This window comes from Diachasma alloeum, unplaced genomic scaffold, assembly GCF_001412515.2.
Source record: "Diachasma alloeum isolate Michigan unplaced genomic scaffold, Dall2.0 Dall_scaffold_00212, whole genome shotgun sequence".
Lineage (NCBI taxonomy): Eukaryota > Metazoa > Arthropoda > Insecta > Hymenoptera > Braconidae > Diachasma > Diachasma alloeum.
This window is the reverse complement of record NW_021680377.1, coordinates 1187171-1208762: the sequence shown is the minus strand read 5'-3', so window position 1 is coordinate 1208762 and position 21592 is coordinate 1187171. Positions and strand designations below refer to the sequence as shown.

The window sequence follows — 21592 nt, the reverse complement described above, 5'->3', positions numbered from 1 at the left end:
TATACATCGCACGTGCCGTTTGTATTGCGTTGTTTTCAAGATTGTCGCTAGACCCCTTTAGTTCGTGGCTAGTCAACCGGGTTTCAGCTATGCATTCATTAAAGTGGAACACACATTGCAACAAAGTGCAAGTCGTTTACTCGTGTCCACTCTTTCTGCCATGATGAATGCTTTAAGAGCCTCGGCACTCCACGTGCGACACTATAGGTAACCCATCTTCGGCGGATCTGAGACGAATAACACGTAATTAGCATAGAACGAGCTGCGAACTTCTATTTCAATCAGCATTCTGCGTAGATTAGCACTCGGTTTTCGAGTAAAGTTGGTGGTTCTTCGCTGTTGTTAATTCCGGAGGAAATTTACGGGCTTTTTAGGGTCTTGGGAAGGCTCAGAAGTCCATTCTGAGGTTTTATTAATGAGGAATTTCCCAAAAACTAGAGGAGTTAGCGTTCTAAATTCAATTCAGTAGCGAAGTGGTAAAACGGTTTAAGTTGACTCATCTCCCAGTTGAGTTTTTGAGGAATATTTCCGAATCTAACGAAGATAGCGAAATTTTCGTAATTATGTTTATTGTAGCGCTCAATCGGCTCTACAAAAAAGGTAATAACGAAAATTTTGCTATCTCCCTTAGATTCCGAGATATTCATTGAAAACTGGTCAACAGACGAAATTGACGTTTTGCCACTTTGCTACTGAATTTAAAAAATGGGGAATCCATTCGGAAGCAAATTGCCAATTTGTCAGCAACAATAGCTCCACTCATTTATAAAAAATTCAATTATCCACTTGTTATTATTCCTTTGAACTCGGAATTTTTAAACATGACTCTCTTCAACCGCCCGTATGCGTATTATTTGCCCTCTTGGCATGGCACACTCAATTCCCCCGCAGCTGTGCTATTTCCAGCCGGCCGATGGACTCGGCTTATCAATTTAGTTCGAAAAATACGTCGGGACATTTACGCTATATTATCGTTACTCTCAGCTACAACAAGACCAGCGAGATAATTCAATAATATTAGTTCAGAGCAACTATTATTCAATGACTAAGTACTGCTAATGTGGATTATAAGGTTTAACCAATACAGGTTTAGTCGCATGATCGACACTGGTATCAAAGGTCATTGCAGCACAAACGCTGATCGACACAGCCACGTGCTATCATATGACTTACATACAATTTTTCGGGTTTATTTCAATCATTAATCGCTCATCGGAGAATTTTCGCGCGTTTAATCTCGCTTGGGAATTTGGAATACTAGAGCAGCTGAACAAATTTGACGAAATAATGAAGCGAAAGAGTCATTTATATTATTTTTTTTTCCATTTCCATTTCCGTCTTTATAATGGATTAATTTCATTTTATCCATTTTTAGTCTTGGTATATTTATATTTTCTCCTTAATTCACAAGTTAGAACAGGGAATGAATATGAATTTTTTTTGTCATTAACAAAAAACACAAAATAACAGCCATTCGAAATTTCATTCGGGTAATAGAGAAAAAAAAATTATTTCTGCATTTCCGACGCCTCCGAGTGTTTCATTAGACTCAGAATCATTAGTAGATCCAGAATCAACCTTCACTTGGCGGAAGAATTCGATTTTGCCGAAAGTCGACTTTCGCCCTGAAAAAATCAAAGATGTAAACCTTTGGCTTCAGGTGAAAAAAAAAAATTTATTTCGACATTTCTCGCCCCTCCGGGGGTTTCATTGACTTCAGGATCATTAGAAAATATAGAATGAACCTTCACTTGGGGAAAAAATTTGATTTTGCCGAAAGTCAACTTTCCCCCTGAAAAAATCCAAGATCTGACACTTTGGCCCCAGATGAAAAAAAAAATTCATTTCTGCATTTCACCTGGAGCAAATTTATTCTTTAAACTGGAGGAAGGCGGAAGAAAATGCTGAATTAAAATATAAATAATGCAGTTTAAATGAGTCTGGAATTGAGACCTTCCTTTTGACCGAACGATGTCTCATTAGTTTTCCGTGACAACCGTGTTGCATAAAAAAGACAATTATTTTGTCACTGATAATTTTGGTTTAGTTAAAAATCGCGGTCATAAAGCACAATTCGAAGCGAGAAAAATAGAAGTAAAAGAATTCCATGTCCACGGACGGCCAATAAGTTATCTCATTGTTATTTCATTCAACTCCCCAATTAAACAGATTACATTCAACGGTTCAGAGGTCCTGTAGCCATTAAAAAACAAGGGAATATACCATCTGCACACGTGCCAGATAACCCGCAAAAAGCGGAATTTGTCGGAACATCTCCGCAACGATGAGCCATCGGCTTGTTGACGCTATTGATTCAAGTGCGACCGTCAGGGATGTGTAGGATAATGAAAATATATGTTTGTCGAAATAATTGCGCGCACCGGCATTTCAGCACTACCGAGGAATAATCGAAACCTCCTCGCAAATATTTTCCGAGAATTGTGTTATCACTCAAGGCGACTCATTATATGACGAATTGAATTCCTGAATGTAAAAATCACGAGTTTGTTTTCAACATAAAAAACAGCAGGAAGAATGAAGAAGAGCGCTAGAATTCGGGCGCTACCGACGAGTGAGTCACTCCATGTGAAGATAAGAACTCTTCCCTCGAAGTTCGAAGCGATGGTGAATTTGTCATCAACCTGTGACTGTCGCGTCAAAGGTTGCGAGTTATTTTTCAGTAGTCAGAGGCTAATGAGCAACAAGTTACTCCCGTCGAAAAGCCTGGAATTCACCTCAGACAGCTGACGAACTATCGGACAAAACGATCTGATTTAGTATTCATTATTCTTTTATGTAGCCGAGAAGAACAGAATAAACTATCGTACAACCCTCGCTGCGAACTCTTTTTTTTTTTCGAGGTAAACAGGAAGTCGTTGGTATCTTGATCAGCCGTCTATCAAATTCAATTTATCGGAAGTTGGCTTGACGCTGAAAGGCTGCTCCCGCGCGGGGAAAAAACTCCAGGAAAAATTACGCGACAAAACGGAAAAGAGAGTGGAAATGCTCTTTCGCAAAAAATCCGGGAAGAAAAATTAATTTCCCCTCTTGACTCCTGGAAATTTTATTGATCGAATCCTATTTTATGTGATTTTTACGCGTGATATTGCGGCGATAGAAATTCTCGACTCGATAATTAGCGAAGCGTTAAAACGGTTCATGTCGACTTCGCTCGCAGCTGAGTTTTCGCGGAATATCTCTGAATCTAAGGGAGATAACGAAATTTTTGTTATTACCTTTTTTGTAGAGGGAATCGAGGGCTACAAAAAAGGTCGTGACGAATATTTGGCTATCTCCCTTGCATTCCGAGATATTCGTGGAAAACCGGTTACCCGCTTCGCTACTGAATTACTGGTGTCCTTGCACTTCGCCGGAGGCTCAGCATGTGTAATGATGCTCTCAACGCCTGGTAGCAAGGGATTAGTCGAAATTTATCGCTCAGTGCTGGGGACTAGTCGAGCACGTGTGCCTTCGTGAAATCATTGCTAATCGGCGTTTGATGGATACGACGGCCGTATTAATCGTGATTATCGTTTGAGGAACACAAAGCGGTTGTTCATTATTTCGACATTGATGCGCGATTTGTGGTAATAACGTAATTCCTTATTCACGTAATCCGCTTCAAGAATAGGTGATAAATCGCAAAAAGAACTATCTTAAATCCAGGGGTAAAACGGTTCAAGTTGACTTATCTCGTAGTTGCGTTTTTGAAGAATATCTTCGAATCTAAAGGAGATAATGAAATTTTTGTAATAACCTTTTTTATAGAGGAAAATGAGTGCTACAAAAAAGGTCTTAACAAAAATTTAGCTATCTCCCTTAGATTCCGAGAAAAAATGGCTTGACTTTGTAATTTTCCCTGATTTCTCGGAATTTTCACAGAATAATTGAAAAATCAAGGATTTTATAGATTTCCATATGGACTATATTATACTAAATTATACGAAAATAATTTGAAATAAAATAAAATAAGAGAAAGGGGAAGAACGGCCCCTGTGGACATAAAACTAAACTCAGTTTAGTAACATGAAACAGAATAAATTGAATAAAATTATGATTTCCAGATCATTTGCCCCGAAAATCACTGAAGTATTTGATATTTCAATGACAAGATTTCCTGAAACTTCAGTGGAACTGGACAAAAATTTCCAGAGTTTACCACGGAAAATTCAGAAGAACCTTTTTAACATTCTAGTATTCCCAGTGCACATCGCAAAAAAAATTGTCTCCAATGGCTTTTGAAATTCGAGTCTTTGGGTAATTTCGTCTCCCCTGCAGTTCAAACACTCCCTATCTCCAACAGTGCGCAAACATCTCACGCGGAAACCACCGGCCAATATTTATCGATCAACCTTGCACGACACCTCTTATCTAACAGGCGAAAAAAAAAATCCATTCAAACGAAAAATCCGTCATGTTTGGAGTAGTTAGCGTAGACCGCCTGGTTTCTGGGTGCTGGAGGCTACCGCACGTGCGGCGGCACTCGCACGTCGTGCTCACCACGTGCCCTTCACGTGATCAATGTTACTGAAGTATACAGAGACACTGTGTGAATTAGCCGTCCACGTCGATCTCCCATGAGCCAGGGTAAAGCACAAGTCTAGACGTTTTTCATCCTCTTATGTCATTAAAGACGACTCATTATTTTTCTCCCGCAATGATCGAACGATAAGATCACGCTCCGCTGATAGAGTGGGAGCAAATATTTTCACAAGATTACTAATCGCGCTATTTATTCGGGTTCACTATCGCTTTTATCTGCTCTAGGAATGTTTTTCGAGTGATTTTTTTTCACTTCGCGCCATGTGACATTGACGTAAAATAACTTTTTATCGGCCCCGATGACTCAAAGAGTCGCGGGTTTTATGGATTCTCCGACGGCAGATGCATTTTCAAGGAATTACGTCCGTATTTCTCCTCAACGGTGACACAGACAAGATCTTGTCTACAACATTGGAATCTTAAATAATGTCGGTGACCTGAGCGGAGGAAAAAGCGGGAGAAAATGAACGAACGAGTCGAGCAATCGCGCAGCGGAATTCACTTCTAGGGGCTTTTTGCTCTGTTCTCTGGCGCGGAAAAATTTAGTCAATTTTTTTTTTTCATCTCTCATGGACAACTGGTGTTGCGAGCTCACACCTCGGGATCGTCGCTGGCCTCATGTCCATATTTGTGGAGAGACCTCGGCGAGGTAAAAATTCTATTCTTAGCCGAAGACAATCACGACTCTCGACCAATGCTCCGATGACACGAATGTCCTCCGTTTAATCTCGTAATCGTGACTCCTTTTTTCTCTGTTTGAATCACTTATTTTTCACCGGTGACTTGGGCATAAACAGGACCAGTTATCTTGCTTTTGCTTCGTGTGATAAAAAATCAGCTCGCGTCGGACGGTGATTTATTTCACTGTTGGAAAATTACTTTTGAAATTTCAGATTTAAAAAATTGAAATTTTTAACAACACTGGATCCCTTTTGTTAATGAAAAACCAGGTAACTTCTCGATTGGCTTCAAAAAACGTTACATTTGATTTTTCATCAAAACTTGAAAAAAACTTGAAGTGAATATATTTTCCGTCCCGGCGGGCGCAAAGTTACATTTCCCTCCCGCTTCGCGGGAGGGAACTCTGACTTTGCGCCTACGCCGAGAGGGAAAATCGCGTAAACGGAATCTCGCCTTCGGCTCGGCTGGTAATTGCACTGGCGGCTGAGGATCCTTTATTTTCCCTCCCTAGGTTAGAAATATACTATTATACTCGAATGGAGGATGGGTGTTTCAATTTCCTACGAGCCCGGGTTGTACCGAGCGCTCTCAAATGTAATATAAGGGTCAGACACTGAGTGTGAGAATATAAGGGTTAAAAAGTGGAGGTTTAAAGAATGAGTGGCCCTCATTTTTTAACCTACACTTTTTGACCCTTATATTCTGGCACTCAGTGCCTGACCCTTATATCACACTTGAGGGCTTGCCACAGCCCGGCCTGATACAAAAGAATCATCTTCGAATTGAAAGCCCCATCCCCCAACCCCTTGAGAACTTCAATATCAAATACGAATGATAAACCACCGCGGCGATGTACTTCTCTTTAAAGAAAAGCCCTCCGCGCTTCTGATTCTCGATAAACACTTTATTTCTGTCTATGTCGAAACACCCCGGTGGGTACAGCATGCCGGTGTGTGCGTCCACTAAAAATACGCGAGTTCGTCTCAGCGGACTGCAGAGTGAAACTGCACGCAAAAATAGCCCGCCGAAACACCTGGCATCACACGGCATATTTGCAGTACTATATTCAATCCCACTGCACCATCTTGTCCGGCATCCAATCAGATGTCGAATCAAGGAGGATTGAAATTCCAATTGGATCTGTCGTGTTGATGTTTTGATGTTGATTCAGTCCCATTGTCCGCCGATACATCAATTTCTCCATCGGCAAATATCCGTTCAATTCTTCATCTCACACCGCGCATTATTTACGATGCACTCGCAATCTCAAATGGTTATTTCTTAGCTGCGCCCGCATGTATAATTATTATGATGTATTGTGCAATTATAACCGGCCTTAATTGCATCGTCCGCTGTTACCGCAACAATGAGCTTGAATTATCATTCTAATTTGGCCAGGCTAAGACTAACGAGAAAATCATTGAAAATATCCATTAGTTAACTCGCGTGACTCCAATCACTCAAGTTTTTCATTACTTCAATTTTTTTATTGTAAACAACATGTAATCAAATACAACGGCATCACCTGCTCCTCTGCATGATGATAAACCCAGAAAAAGAGGCCTCAAGCGGAGGAAAAAGGGCAATTAGAGCTGCTCAGAGAGACACAAGCAGACAAAAAATTCAGAGTGATGATAGTGAATCACATTTTTTAGTTCGAAGTGCTGCCGTAAAAGTAAATCCCAAGTAATAAAACAATTTGCCAAGTACTTGTGTCGCAAATGAATTGCCTAGGGACCTTCGAGTCCCTTTTGAACAGTTTTTCGCTCAGAACGGGATTCGAACCAGCGAACCTGAGATCGAGTCATGCTTAACCGATGGAAACATTGAATTTCAGAAAGGAAAATGCCTGTCAGAGGAATTTAAAGATAGTCACACTGGCTGTGGTCCAATTCACGTGTTATTCATTACTCTCATTTTTTAATTATAAATAACGTAATCAAATAAAATAGAATCACCTTCTCCTGTACATGATAATAAACCCAGAAAAAGAGGCCTCAAGCGAAGCAAAAAAGGCAATTAGAGCCGCTCAGAGAGACGCAAGCGTAAAAAAATCCCGAGTGATTATAGTGAATCACATTTCTTTGTTCGAAGTGCTGCCGTAAAAGTAAATCGCAAGTAATAAAACCATTTGGCAAGTACTTGTGTCGCAAATGAATTGCCTAGCGACCTTCGAGTCCTTTTTCACGAGTTTTTTCTCTGAAACGCGGTTACCATCTGCTGATTACACGATTTCGCTCGGCTCATCTGGAGACTCGCCCGAAATGGGACTCGAACCAGCGACCCCGTGACCAAGAGTCGCACCGCTGGAAAGCCTGGAATTTCCGAAACAAAAATGGCTGTCAGGGGAATTTAAAAATAGTCACATTGGCAATGGTCCAATGGATGCTTGGAGCTGACTGAATTTTTGACCGCTAGTCACTTTATAAACTTCTGCACAGGTCAACGGCACCAGCAGCGATGGAATATCCACGAGTTTACTGGGTTAATCACTCAGCGAGTGTTTAAACTCTTTGCATGTAGAAAATACCGGCGCTGGCTTGCGTAAATACAAAGAGGAAAATGCAATGAGTTACATGCGCAAATAAACCCTGTTTCTTTCGTCCATAAACTTATCCCCACCCGCGGTGAGCTATTGCTGGTGCGATTGCAGCGGTTTTAAATCTCATCGATGGCTTCCCACTCCTCTGGCATGGCATATTGGCATATGCATTATGCGATTACTGAGGGATAAACAGCGGGAGTCAAAGTTGAGGTTAAGTTGGGATTAAGATGGATGAGCTGGGCAGATGCAGGGAATTTATAAATTCAACATCTCAACGCGTCGATGAGTCATGGCCAGCGATAGATTGATATCACCGGGTGATTAATTTAACTTTCTACTGGTTCATTCGGATTCGTCACGGCAGGTGGTGATGCGTAATGATACACCCGAAAAAAAATTACTTTTGATCGGTAGAAAAAGTACTCGTACCCGGTACCAAGGGGTTTCTGGGGAAAAGGCACATTTTTGAAGTTTCTCGAAGTTACAAAACAACTTGATGCGAGTATCATGCGTCAAATACCTCAGTACTTTCACAAGTATTTTGTTACTTGGGTCAAGTAAAAAAATTACTCGTAATGAGTACCTGGCTGGTTCTTTTCAAGAGTACCAAATAAACTCGATATAAATTGAGTATAAGAACTCAAAAAACTCGGCGGAAAAAATCAATTTTGGCTAAAGTCGCCTTTCCCCCCGAAAAAAGCCTAAATATGGCACTTTAGCTCCGGGTGAAAAAATTTTTTTTTCACCCGGAGCTAAAGTGCCATATTTAGGCTTTTTTCGGGGGGAAAGTCGACTTTCGCCAAAATCGAATTTTTCCGCCGGGTAAAAGTCGATTCTGTATTTTCTCGCCCGCCTAATGCCACTGACACCCTCACTTGCCCCAGAAATGCAGAAATAAAAAAAAAAATTTTATTTCGACATTTCTGGCGCCTCCGAGTTTTTCATTAGTGTCAGAAACGTTAATCGATATAAAAATTAAGAAATGTAATCGAAACTAACTTCTATTTTTGAGGCTTTGCAGAGGCTCGAATAAGCCTTGACGTACTGAGCCTCAATACTCACAGCCTGGGCTAGGCCTGAATTGAACCTCGGCAATGGCCCCATGAATCGCCCTCATTTCAGGCTCGAGTGAACGATGAAATCAACCCGTCCCAGGCCTCAGTCACTGACCCTCGCCAAACCGAGGCTCGCACAGGCTTGTTTCCATCGTCAGCCTATATAATTCCTACCTGGGTGGTGAGAAGTAAATTTTTTTGGATGTATGGCTCAATTTTCAAGCGATCGGAGCCAAAAAACTGGAGATCTGGCATAACATCCCCGACAAAACGTCAATGAGTTGATCGGAAACCAAATAGTTGGACGTGCAGAGGGTGACGGAAGGTCGAGGAAAACTTTGGAGCTCAACACATGGGGAAACCGCCTCTGGCGCCGCTCCAAAAATCTGTCACCCCCCGCAGCTGGATGAAAATGAGAGGAGAGTGGTCTATAATAACCTTAAAAGAAATGGGAAGACGGAAAATTTGGTGTCGGATGGTGACGCACGTGAATGGAGATGACAATAAAAGGTGGACAATGTTGGCAACTGAAATTCGATGGCCACCGACTGTAAAAGCATGTAATTTTCTAACGTCTGAAATGCACATTCGCCGGTTTTATGACCGGGTATTCGAGTCGTCGTCCGTTAACTCCGAGAAATGAATTTAAAAATCGTAAAAACTCTTCACAATTGACTGGAAGTGCGTTCGCTCGATTCACCTGGCTGTTCACAATGGAGAGAAGACGCTCAACGTTTTTGGAGGATTTGAGGGAGAATGTGGGAACGCGCGATGTGTGATCGCGGGGTTTCGGCTCATATAATGTTTAGTTTAAAAAAATATGAGCCCGTTCTGGGGAAATTAATTAAATTTCGTAATTTTCGCTGTTCTCCACTAGTCCGTCAACATGATAATTATTCACTTGGTATTTTTTTCGTGTCCGAGTCAGGCTATTGTGGGTTATTTCGGGATGTTATCTTAAACCAATGGAGGAGGAAGTACCCAACATCGTGTTCCAAAAAAATCCATTATCACCCTGAATGCGTGTACAGGTTCTCGTGTTGTACATCTTGTGTCCGACGTCAGAGATTGTGATTGATGCTAATACCCCGTTCCGCTAAACGCCCCCTATTTTTCTCGAGCGTTTTATTTTCCTTCTGGGAAGATTCGCCAGGCTTTTTGATAATCTTGCAAAAGTAAATACTATTAGTTCGATTGAAATTTCATGTAAAAAGTCTTGACATTTTTAGTAATCACTCATTCACACAAAATTTACGTTATTCTGAAAATTCTAGATGTCACTGAAATATTATTGATAATTCAATATGGAAAACCCAATTATCCTCAACCATTTGATGTTAAATTGAATTCAAATTCGCAACATTGAGAATTTAATAACTTAATTTTCAAAAAAAAAAAAATTAGCAGTGTCATAGGAGTAATGGGATGGCCTTAGAAAAATAGCTTTCGTACTTCCGTTCAACGCCCGAATTCCCCTCAACTCTCGAAGTTTGTTTACAAGAGCAGGCACACGCGCCCGATCTCGCCAATAATTCGCAATCGTTCAACCCACAGAATCCGGTTTACCATTGATCATTGGTATATTTATAGTTAATAGAATTATATCTCAATCTGTTTGTCCCCTTCCAACGCAAATATCACCAAACTAATGTAGTGTAAATTGAAACAAGCGGGTCAGTAATGTTCTTCATCACTGAGTTTGATAACTGGAAAAAATATTAAATGTAATAATTCCAATCGCTGCATGTTGATCACCCGTCAAGGTTTATTAATAACCGATACACGAGATAAAATCGAAATCAACCTGTTTCCAACGTACTACAAGTCATATTTGAAATGAAGAGGGAAAAATCACAAGTAACGCAGTTTTCCAATCAATGACTCGCCTCTTTCTCTTCGGCTATTATGCATCGCGGCAGTTCACGCCGACTTTCTCGCATGGCATATTAATGTGAATCGTGTTCCGGCGCAAGTCAATCGATTCGTGCACAACCTCTCTGCGAAGGGGGCAAAATACCGGTCGCTATTTGCATGCGGATGTCGAATTTCTACCGAATTACATTGTATTGGAAATGGTTTGTTGGAACAATGCAATGGGAGAATGGGATTGGGATAATTGCGGGGGTGACGATGACACTGCTTTTGTTGCTATTGACTGGCGCAATTTCTGGCGTCATGCAGGTAATTCCTGGTTATGCTCTCGCAGGGCAGATGAGAAAGATAAAGTGGTCAATGCACTGTCGGAAATTTTTAGAGAATTAAGCAATAGTTGCAGTTGAATTCTCAATATTGTGAGTTTGAATTCAATTTAAGATGAAATCGTTCATGGAATCTCTCCTTCAGGTTGGAACTTCCGGATAATTGGATTGTTGAGGGTAGATTATCACTCATTAACGAAAGAACGGAGACGAAGTATAACCTTCGTAAGCAACACATCCCTTAAATAATTAAACCCCTTGTGTAATTCGGTAGCGAAGTGGTAAACAGGTTCAAGACGATTTGGGCTATTCGTCAGTTTTTGATGAATATCTCGGAACTTAAGGGAGATAGCGAATTTTGTGTAATTACCTTTTTTGTAGCTCTCGATCCGCTCTACAGGAAAGGTTATTATGAAAATTCTGCTATTTTGCTTAGATTCGGAGATATTCCTCGAAAACTCAGCGAAGAGTTGAGTCGACTTGAATCGGTCTACCGCTTCGCTTCTGAATTCATGATACTTTGTCGTTTGGGCGTAGCCACGTCTATGCTGGCTCCCGGTAATGACTGAACATTCTGCTTACATAAACAGATCCTCTTTGCACGGCTCATATTACAACGCAAGGGTTAGGGTTCCTGCTTATTCCCCCTCTTTCGAAGCAATACTTTCGGTCAATACCGAATTCGCAAACCCTCTGGGTTTTCCAGAACCACTGGCGACAAAACGAACATAGGAGCCCGGCTACTTCGAGCCCGAGTAGCTCAGTCGGTAGAGCATCAGACTTTTAATCTGAGGGTCCAGGGTTCAAGTCCCTGTTCGGGCGATTTTTTTTTAATTCGCCACCTTCTCCTCAGGTGCTAATTAATGAGAAATGCCACGGGAGATCTCCTGCGGCTTGCGATTCTGATTTTTTTCCGGGTTTTCCAGTTTTTTTTTTTCAATAGTTCCGTCGGTAGAACAGGTCACTGTGATACCGTTTCACTATACATCATCCTGAGTGGAGATTCAAAAAGGTAGAGCATCGATACTGATCGGGGTTTCTTTAGGCGATGTTCCGGATCAGGATTCGATCAGCTCTTGAAGGAAATCGTTTGATGCAATACAGTTTATGTAATCAATTCTAATGTTGCTCTGATCTGTAGAATCATAACTGGATCCCATACTGAGAAGGCGGATCTGATCCTAACTCTTGATCATTTTGAATTTCAAATAACTGTTTCATTCCTCATCTTAAATTGATCAATATCAGACTTTGAGGATCAGTCCTGATTGTTACCAAGTGTCAACAAATAACGATTTCACCCGGCTAATTGTAGTAATTAAATAACAGCTAATTACATGCCTTGATGAACGACCCTTTCATCTCCAGAAGATGACAAAGATCAATGACATTGATTGATTTGTCTTCATCACCACAAAGTACCATTTTTACCAACGTATCATTTTTATTTTACCACAATCGTCGAATTCCCTTCGCATTTTTCTACTCTTCAATTTCCGTTTTGTATTTACCACCGTAAATTGGGATATATTGACCCACATCCTTCCAATCAGTGAACCAGACGACAGCCATGGCAACGGTGACCCCATAGACAGCGGCTGATGTCCTCCTGATGAATGCAATAAACCAAATGAAAGATACATCACCCGAGGAATTCACTTAAAACCCGAGGGAATAACATCGTCAAGGTCAATCGAAAAAAGATGCTGACTAACCAGCCTCGAAACAGCCTGATTCGTCACAGGCCTCGACGGTGCCTCGGTTAATCACGCTACCGGAAAATTTATCGCACGGTGTTTACTCTTTTGCCGGCCGAAAACAAATCTAGAACTCTCGGGCTCCTAAAGATCACTCCGCTGTCCGTCATATCCCCGATAAAACTCATCGCTCAAACCCACGAGAGATTGACACACGATATATATTCCCTCCACCGTGGAGGAATCATAACCAAATATTGACAACTCACCACACAACAATTTTCTCCATCAAACTTTTATACTTCATCATTTCGAATTTCGAAGAAGTTTCGATAAATTGAGGTAACTTATCTTTTATTTACTCGTCAATTTAACGTGAGGATTGGAGAGGGAGTGGATGGGCTCAATGTTGAGGATTTTATTTAATGAAAAAACAAAGGAGTCGGTTGAGAAAAAATTAAAAAGAAAAATTCCGTTCTTAATGAACGGAAAATAATTCATTTAAAATTTTTTTTTTGGTTTTGTTTTTTATTAACTCCATATTGTTTTAAAAAACTGAAATTTCGTGGACAGTTTACTAGTATTTTCCAAGGGAATGACATTGATTTCGATTTAGGGAAGAAAAATCTAGAAATTTCATTTTTTTTGGATCAAGAAGACAAAAATTTGCTAATTAAATGGAAATTTACGAATACATTTACCTGAACCCTTCTAATTTTTCTCAATTTTCACGAAATAATTCAGCAGAAATTTCCAGTCTCTCTATTTTTTCATAAAACTAAATTTGCAGGGAAAAATGTCTTGAATAGATGAGAATTCAATCCGCTCGATTGACGTAAATCCGTTGAAAATAATAAATCCTCGAGGTCTTTCTTCGCTCGTTCTCTGGCAACGGACAAGCCGAACTGCATTATTTCAACATTATTATCCCTCGTAAACACGAAATCGATAAATAGCAGCTCGTATATTCACCAACAATATGAAGTCAGATGCGTTTGGGGTTAATGATCCGTTGCGAGCATTGAAAACGATCGAGCGTCGATTTGGTGTCGCGTTAACCAATCAAACGAGCGTCGGGGCGACGGTAATGGCCTGCTGGCCTGCCAAGGGAGACGAGGAGAATCGGTGCCCGGAAATGAGAGGTCGGGCATCGAATATCCGCTTGGACGACCCGATAGACACACGGGGGCCTGCCCATAGTGCCGGGGGGAAAGACGGGGGAATCTGGGCACTTCAACTGCAACTGTCGGTCTATCTCGGCAAATTAAAGGCCCAAGAAACGAGATATCTTGGCTACCGGGGGCTGTCTTATCGCCGCTATTTACGGTAATCGATGGTACGTGGAATTTATCATTATTATTCCTGTAATAAAATGGGATTTAGTACGTGGAGAGGACAGTTGAGGAAGCATTCCTAGGCGTTGAGTGCACGGAGAGAAATGTTCAGTAAAAATTACGGAACTCACAATTCACTCACCGATTACGGAATCGACTCGGAAAATTTAAGCGACGGTATCGTCATTTTTCACAGGAGATTCAGGTAAAAATTACGGAACGCTCCGGGGGTACGGAAAAGATACGCGAATTTTTATTGAATATTTCTTCACGATTTCCTTTCGTGCAGTAAAATTTGCGACGATTTGCCAGTTAATTTTTATCCATCTCTTCCCTTTGTGCAAATTACCCTGCTGTTCTTAAATTTTCCATTCGCCTCCTATTTCCCCTCTAAATAGACTCAAACACCTAGAGTTGAATTTCGATCCGCAATTACTTGATTTCAGTAGCGAAGTGGTAAAAGGAGATAAGTCAATTTCGACTATTGACCAGTTTTCAACGAATATCTCGGAATCTAAGGGAGATATCAAAATTTTCGTTATAGTCTTTTTTGTGGAGCGGATTGAGTGCTACAAAAAATGTCATTACGAAAATTTCGCTATCTCCCTTAGATTCGAAAATATTCCTCAAAAACTCAATTTACCACTTCAATACCGATTTGTTTCCGAATTTTTCCCGCACTTTTTGATCCGCACAATTTATTGAGCGGGAGAGTGGAAAATTTCTTGCACTCGCGTAGTGACCGTAGAAAACAAGCGTTGAGGCTGAGCAACTCCGTCGGATATTTCGGGAGGCCCCCAAATGCGAAGGATATTTTCGATCGCGAAGTCGAATCACCTTACTTCGAAAGCTATTCCACGAACGAATCTCATCTAACAAAACATTCGTGGATATACTCACGAGTGAGGTAAATGGTAACCCAGTTACATCAGTGGATTTTGAGCTTCATCAACATTAGCCCAACGAGGCGAAAGACTAGTGACTGAGGTGACTGAGTTGGTGAATTTTAAAGCCATCCATTAGTCATAAATCACGGGGGATTGGGCGCACAAACGCGGACTCCATTATTGGGACAAAGGAAATCTGCACCGACCAGCGATGTATATCGGAGTGAACATAATCAGCCAACGGGGGGAGGGTGATTGCCTCAGTATGGCTTGCGTATGTGTATCTGGATGGTATATCGTTGCAATTTGTCAGATGTCGACGGCAGCGGAATGAATAATGATCTATCGACTGGGTTCTGGGTTACTCGATGGACTGAGTGCATCAATATTCATTACACAAGAGGCGTTTTCAGGACAGCCGAAGGATTAAGCCACCTTTGTAGCTCTTTAAGGTCACACTATAGATAAAACCATTTCCAATCATCAAATTAGTCATTTAACCCTGGATTCGGCACGTCGGTTGCCCGAAAAAATTTGAATTCGTCAATTGAAATATCTGGAAAATCTTAGTATTTTTTTTTTAATATTACATGTCAAATTCTTGGAGAAGAAAAATCATTTCCAACGGTTGAATAATTTTCTCCCGCGTTGAATAAAATTGCGCGCTGCGCGATGCTGCCGGAAACTCGTTGAACGCGCCCGGACAGTGTAGAGAGAATTCGGCAACGCTGGCGCCTGAATAACGCGGCGGTAAATCCTCGCGGAGCGGGGAGCAAGTCGCAAGTTCGCGTCAGGTGACAAAATTCGGGTAAAATTGCGTGAGAAAAATTTGAAAAAAATCATGAATATTCAGCGTCACTGAAATTACATTTTGCACAGAATTATTATTTTGTAACATCGTTGTTTACAAATAAACCATTGAAATTGTTTCAATTTTTTAAATAAGACGTTTTGAAGACCCGAATCATCGAAAAAATCTGATTTAATTCAGCTCTTTGTCTCTGTCCTTCGATTCTCTTGCCTACTTTATTTATTTGCAATTGAATAGCCTGAGTCACGAAGATCATGCTCACGCATCATTCTCACCGCGTAGCATCACCTTACAGGCACGCCCCCTTTGTATCACCACTGGATCGGTATTCCAACCGCAGAAAAACGCTCGTTTAAATGCATCCACGAGCTTCCTAGAAGGCGCGCCTTCAATCCAATCGAAAAATAATCTCCACTGAATTTTCCACTCCAAGTGACATAAGAAATAATTGCAATGAAAAAATTGCGGTAATGGGTTGAGACGAATTTTTCCTCCGCTTGCGGGATTTTGGTAGTTGCGGAGGGAATGCGGAGAGCTTGCTCGTCTCAATGTCCCATTACATCAACAATGCTGCCAACGAGACCGAGGGAAAAATGAGTTAATCGTCATTGCTTCATACTCTGTGAAAGCAATTTAACCGAAGTTGTTTCAAAGCCCGTTCTGAGCAACTAGCATTGGCTTTTACGCTCCTCGTGTAACCATAGCCAATTTACATTTCCGTCTATGAGTCTCGGCAAGTGTCTCACCGCTCCTTTGAGCCATCAGTGTGGTGAAATTTTTCGGAGTAAATGGAGAGTTAATGTAGCGATTTATCTCATGCTTGAAAATTGTCTGAGGGATGGACAACATTTTATGTTTTATTATTTCATTCAGTGAATGATAATTTTTTTGACTTATCGGTCAGTTTATTTATTTATTTTGTAGTGCAATCTGAATTGAAATGTCCAGTTATTTATTTATGAATAACGAACGTTAAAAAATAATTATGAATATTCATGATTTTTTTTCAAAATGTTTATCTGAAATTTCAACGAATTTGACAATTGAAAATGCCAGATTTTATGGGAGAATCAATAGAAACTGAATTTCAGTTCAGTTATTACCAAAAAAATTAATAGAAATCCGGTAAATTCTGGTGAATATTCCAATTTGAGGCTGAATTCTATTCCCAATAATTTTCCCCGAATGATTTTTCCCTCAAAGTGTTCACCTCCCCCTGAAGACACTTGAGCCAGATCCAATGGGTCTCGTCTTGCCACCCCAAAAACTAGGCGTAATGCATCCGTGGAAATAAAAGGTAGGCGTGTTGCCTGAAAGGGGGACGATGTCGACTCTTTTGCCCGTTCACCCAGAGGAACTCGAGGAAGAAGGAGAGGGAGAGAACAGAGGTTGTGCATGCGGTTGGCAACGACTGACGTGCGACTCTTGCAGACGGCCTGGTGCCAGAGGATAGTACCGTGCAGTCTCATCGGGGTCTGTTTTTTTTACACTTTTAGTACAGTCTGCCTTACCTTTTTCACCTTCGCTACCTAACTAACGCGGCAGAGGTGAATATACCAACTTGTTTTCGCTCCCGTTTCGGCGGACGGCGGAGAGGGGTGGGCGGGGGGGGGGGGGGGATTACGGGGNGGGGGGGGGGGGGGGGGGGGGGGGGGGGGGGGGGGGGGGGGGGGGGGGGGGGGGGGGGGGGGGGGGGGGGGGGGGGGGGGGGGGGGGGGGGGGGGGGGGGGGGGGGGGGGGGGGGGGGGGGGGGGGGGGGGGGGGGGGGGGGGGGGGGGGGGGGGGGGGGGGGGGGGGGGGGGGGGGGGGGGGGGGGGGGGGGGGGGGGGGGGGGGGGGGGGGGGGGGGGGGGGGGGGGGGGGGGGGGGGGGGGGGGGGGGGGGGGGGGGGGGGGGGGGGGGGGGGGGGGGGGGGGGGGGGGGGGGGGGGGGGGGGGGGGGGGGGGGGGGGGGGGGGGGGGGGGGGGGGGGGGGGGGGGGGGGGGGGGGGGGGGGGGGGGGGGGGAGGGGATTACGTGGAGAGGGAACCGCTTCTGTTACGTAATTCTAGATACCGCGTCTGTAATTGGCACCTTCAGCACCTCAGGGACGCCCTGTCATGGAAATCTACTTTATTTTTCGTGATATCAATGAACAAGAGGAGATTATAATTTTTTTTAGTCCGAATTAGTGAAGAAAAAATTATTTATTTGTTGCCGAATGTCTTGAAAAAATCAAAAACCAATTTTTCGTTCAATTAAATTTTTAGTTTTTAAAATTCAGGCAACAGGTCGGCCTAATCTTCAGGCCTAAACGTAGAAATGAAGTTGAAGTTAGAGAATTCTTTGCGATGGCCCAACGTTTCGTTAAAATTTTTAATCTTAATTTCAATTTAATTGTGCAAATTTATTATTTCAATTTAATTCTGCAAATTTATTATTTAATCCACTCATTCTCGTAACATTTAATTCGTTATTGTCTGAAAAATTCACTGATTTTGACGATTTTAACTGAACATTCAGCTGTGATATCAGCATTTGAGAATAAGTATTCAACCGGAAACACAACTAGCGAAAGAAAATGAAGGCAGAGGGGGAAAAACAAGTCACCGACAGATATATCCCGCCTGGCAACGGCTCGCGGGCAATCTAAACTTGTGTGTGCCCCCGGGCGAATGAGTGTCGCATCAATGCATGCACCTGTGCATGCGTTCCATGGACACACGCGACCGCAAAAAGAAAAGAAAAATACCGACAATGTTACCTGTTGGAGTGAGACGGGGGATAATCCATCGGCAATGGAATAGCGTGAATTGCCAATGAGGTACTCGTCACTCGCACCACTTTAGCGCTCACAATCAATCTGGGAGGCTAATAAGTCCGATCGTGCGTGGGTATGAGGCAATCTTTAACGGTAGGATGAGTCACGTTTTTGTGCACACGTTCGCTCGATGCATTTTTATCTGCACAAATGGAGATGTGAGAAAAAAAAGGAATTTTCCAGCTTTTTTTCTGAAATTTTTTATTCCGAGTCTTTATTTTTTTCAAGGACACCTTTTTTATGGACATTTTGATTGAAATGAGCGGGTGATTTGCTTTTATGCTTCATGATTGCAGCTAATTTTTAATTTAAAAAATTCGAATTAAAATTATTTCTAGAAAAAACAATTTTTTAATTTTTTTATAATTATTTATTTCAATTATTTCGTGATGATGATAAAATCGTTTGGGTCAGCACGCTGTGCCGGCCGTGTCCGACAGTCCAGTTATGAAGCAATTCAACCTAAAAATTCCACTGTATCAGTGTCCCCTACTAAATCGATCAATTCAAATCAATTCCGTATCAAATGTTAATTCACTCCAACACACGTGTTCCTTCATAACGAATAATCGCGTGAAAGAATCACCTATGAATTGATTCACGAGTCTGGCATTAGCTAGAGATCCGGAAGTGTCTGGAATCGACGCGTAAGGTCACCTCTCCGTGATTCCGCATGTTTAATCCTCAATTGTTCTCGTTGATTTACAAGTGCAGGAGGAGAAGTGAAAAAACGCGCACAAGTGCGTCCCTGGATCCTCGGTTGTTGGGTTCTATAACAAGAGACAACTCTACGTGTTTGGCGTACACGATTGGCCTCGACCCGTAATCTTCTTCGCCGAACGATAAACACGTACCTCAAAATCCGAAAGCCCTCCACGAAAATTAACCAGGGTATTTCGCTTTTCGAGATAATGAAATTCTTGAGCTAAGAAAATAGCATGAATATTCGATCGATCCACTGTAGGTTTCGGGCAATAAATCGGCGCTCTTCAGCGTAAAGCGGGGCGATACTGAATGAGAAATCAATTTTTTGATTCCGAAAGTAGGTTATAGCGGTGAGAAAAGTTGGGAATAAGACGTAATTTCTTTCTTCTAACCCTCGATCTCTCGCGCTCGGCCGCAGGTCTTCGTCCGTCGCACGGTTAGCGGAGCGCTGCTGCCACTTTGGCGCTTACCGCTGTGCGCGCGTTCCAAGGCTGGCAGTGAATTAGCAACACTGCTGCTCCAGCGCTCGGCAGGGACTCACTTGGGCGGCGCCGCTTTTTTATCCGTTCAACGTTTTTTTTAGCTAAAAAAATTTTCCGAAAAAAATAGACGACGCCAGCGATTAATAAAGGGATTGAACTAGGAACTCTAATTTTTTCAGAATTTTTAGGCATCGAGTAACACAATAAAATGAAAAAAACGATTTTCAGGAATGTCTGGGGATTTTTCTCTGCGTGACTTCTGCATTCATTCAATATGAAGAGTCATGAACACTTTATGAAATTTATAAATGACCTGTCGCATCGGATTTTTTCGTCAGCCGATTTTTTTTCATCAGCTAAAAAAATATTTAACATTGCGTCAGATTAAGAAATATAAGTGAAATCGAACAATAACGAAATCTACTTGATGAAGCGTTGAGGCCTTTCACCTCCCTCTGGAAGAGACCCATCAAATCGAAAAACAAAAAGTCCCTCGCCGGGGATTCATCATCGGATTTCGACAATTTTCGCAATTCCGCGGGAGTGGATGACGAACTGAGACCGAGGCTGATTAATCAGTGGTTTATCGCGGGGCATTTACGTCATTAACGGGAAAAACAGCTGTATGGGAATACGACTCCCGGCAGCAGACGCAATTTTGAATTCCGGGAGAATGGCATCCGATCTGACGCTCCCGTCGATATCATAATCATTGCTGACGTGAACTGATTGGAGTCACCGTCGAAGATCGGCGGGAGCACGATATCCCATTAATATTATTCCATTACGGTATTAACGATCGATTTCAATCCCGTTTATGACCAAAAATTATCAGGTCACGAGTTTATTTTCCATTACCTCGCCAGGGGGCTATGACAATGACATCAATTTCCATTATTCATTTCATCATTAATCGTACAGAAGCGTTTATCAATTATTATAAAATGAGACTGCGGATCTTTGAACGCATTTCTCCTTGACATCGTGTAATATTTTAAGTAGGAATCAGTTTAATTATTGATCTGCACAGTTAACTATTTTCCGTGGAAATTGCCGGGAGGCTTATTTGAAATTCTTATCGCATTATCGTTCCATTGAAATTTCAGAGGAATTTTGTGAATGAAAATTTAGATTTTCGTGAAAAAATCAATGGAAAGTATAAATTTTAGTTTAGCCATTCCAGGAAAATTAATGGAAATGAGAAAAATTCACTGAAATTATTGAAATTTCAGCGTAATTTTTTTTATAAAGATCAGAATCGAATCAACTTCCCCCAAAAGTTCAATTTTCTTCTACCACTTTAGCGCGATGGAAAAACTGAAGCTGTTGCTCATGTCACGCGCCTGATATTTCAGGTTTCGCTGCAGCGAAAATAAATAACAAGATGATAATTGCGGAAAGCTCGACAGAATGTGAGTTAAAACCAGATTTATCCGGTGGACTAACGCAAACAATTTGACAGGTGCACTTGCGATTCAAAGTTGGTATGTACTCTCCTTTGAACTCTTCAAAGACTCAATCCTTCGTTTTGCAGTATTGAAGGTTTACACTAGATCAAATGCTTCGCCGCCTAGAATTATCTCTGCGTCTTCTTACAATATTTGTCGAGCCTTAAAAATTGAATTGTCAATTGTTTCGATAATCACGGGAAACAGCAGACGCGCTGGTGACTCCGATATTTTGTCAGGCGAATGCTTGAGGAATGTAGTCATGGAAAAATTTGGGAATCACCACCGAAACCTATGATTTCATGAATGACGATGAGTGTTTTTCACGAATAGTTGGGGGACTTTGATGAACGCGTGAATAAACATGCTCAACATTTACATTCCAATCATTCCACAGGTGTCAGGCTGG

At 41.9% G+C, this 21592-nt stretch overlaps 1 protein-coding gene and 1 non-coding gene across 2 annotated transcripts in view; both read left to right on the top strand.

Moving 5' to 3' along the window:
- Positions 1 to 21592, top strand: part of LOC107036972 (sestrin-3) — a 100473-nt gene that overhangs the window by 45434 nt on the left and 33447 nt on the right. The window lies entirely within an intron of this gene.
- On the top strand, positions 11771 to 11843 carry Trnak-uuu. The gene has a single exon. It is a non-coding gene; the product is annotated as a tRNA-Lys (tRNA).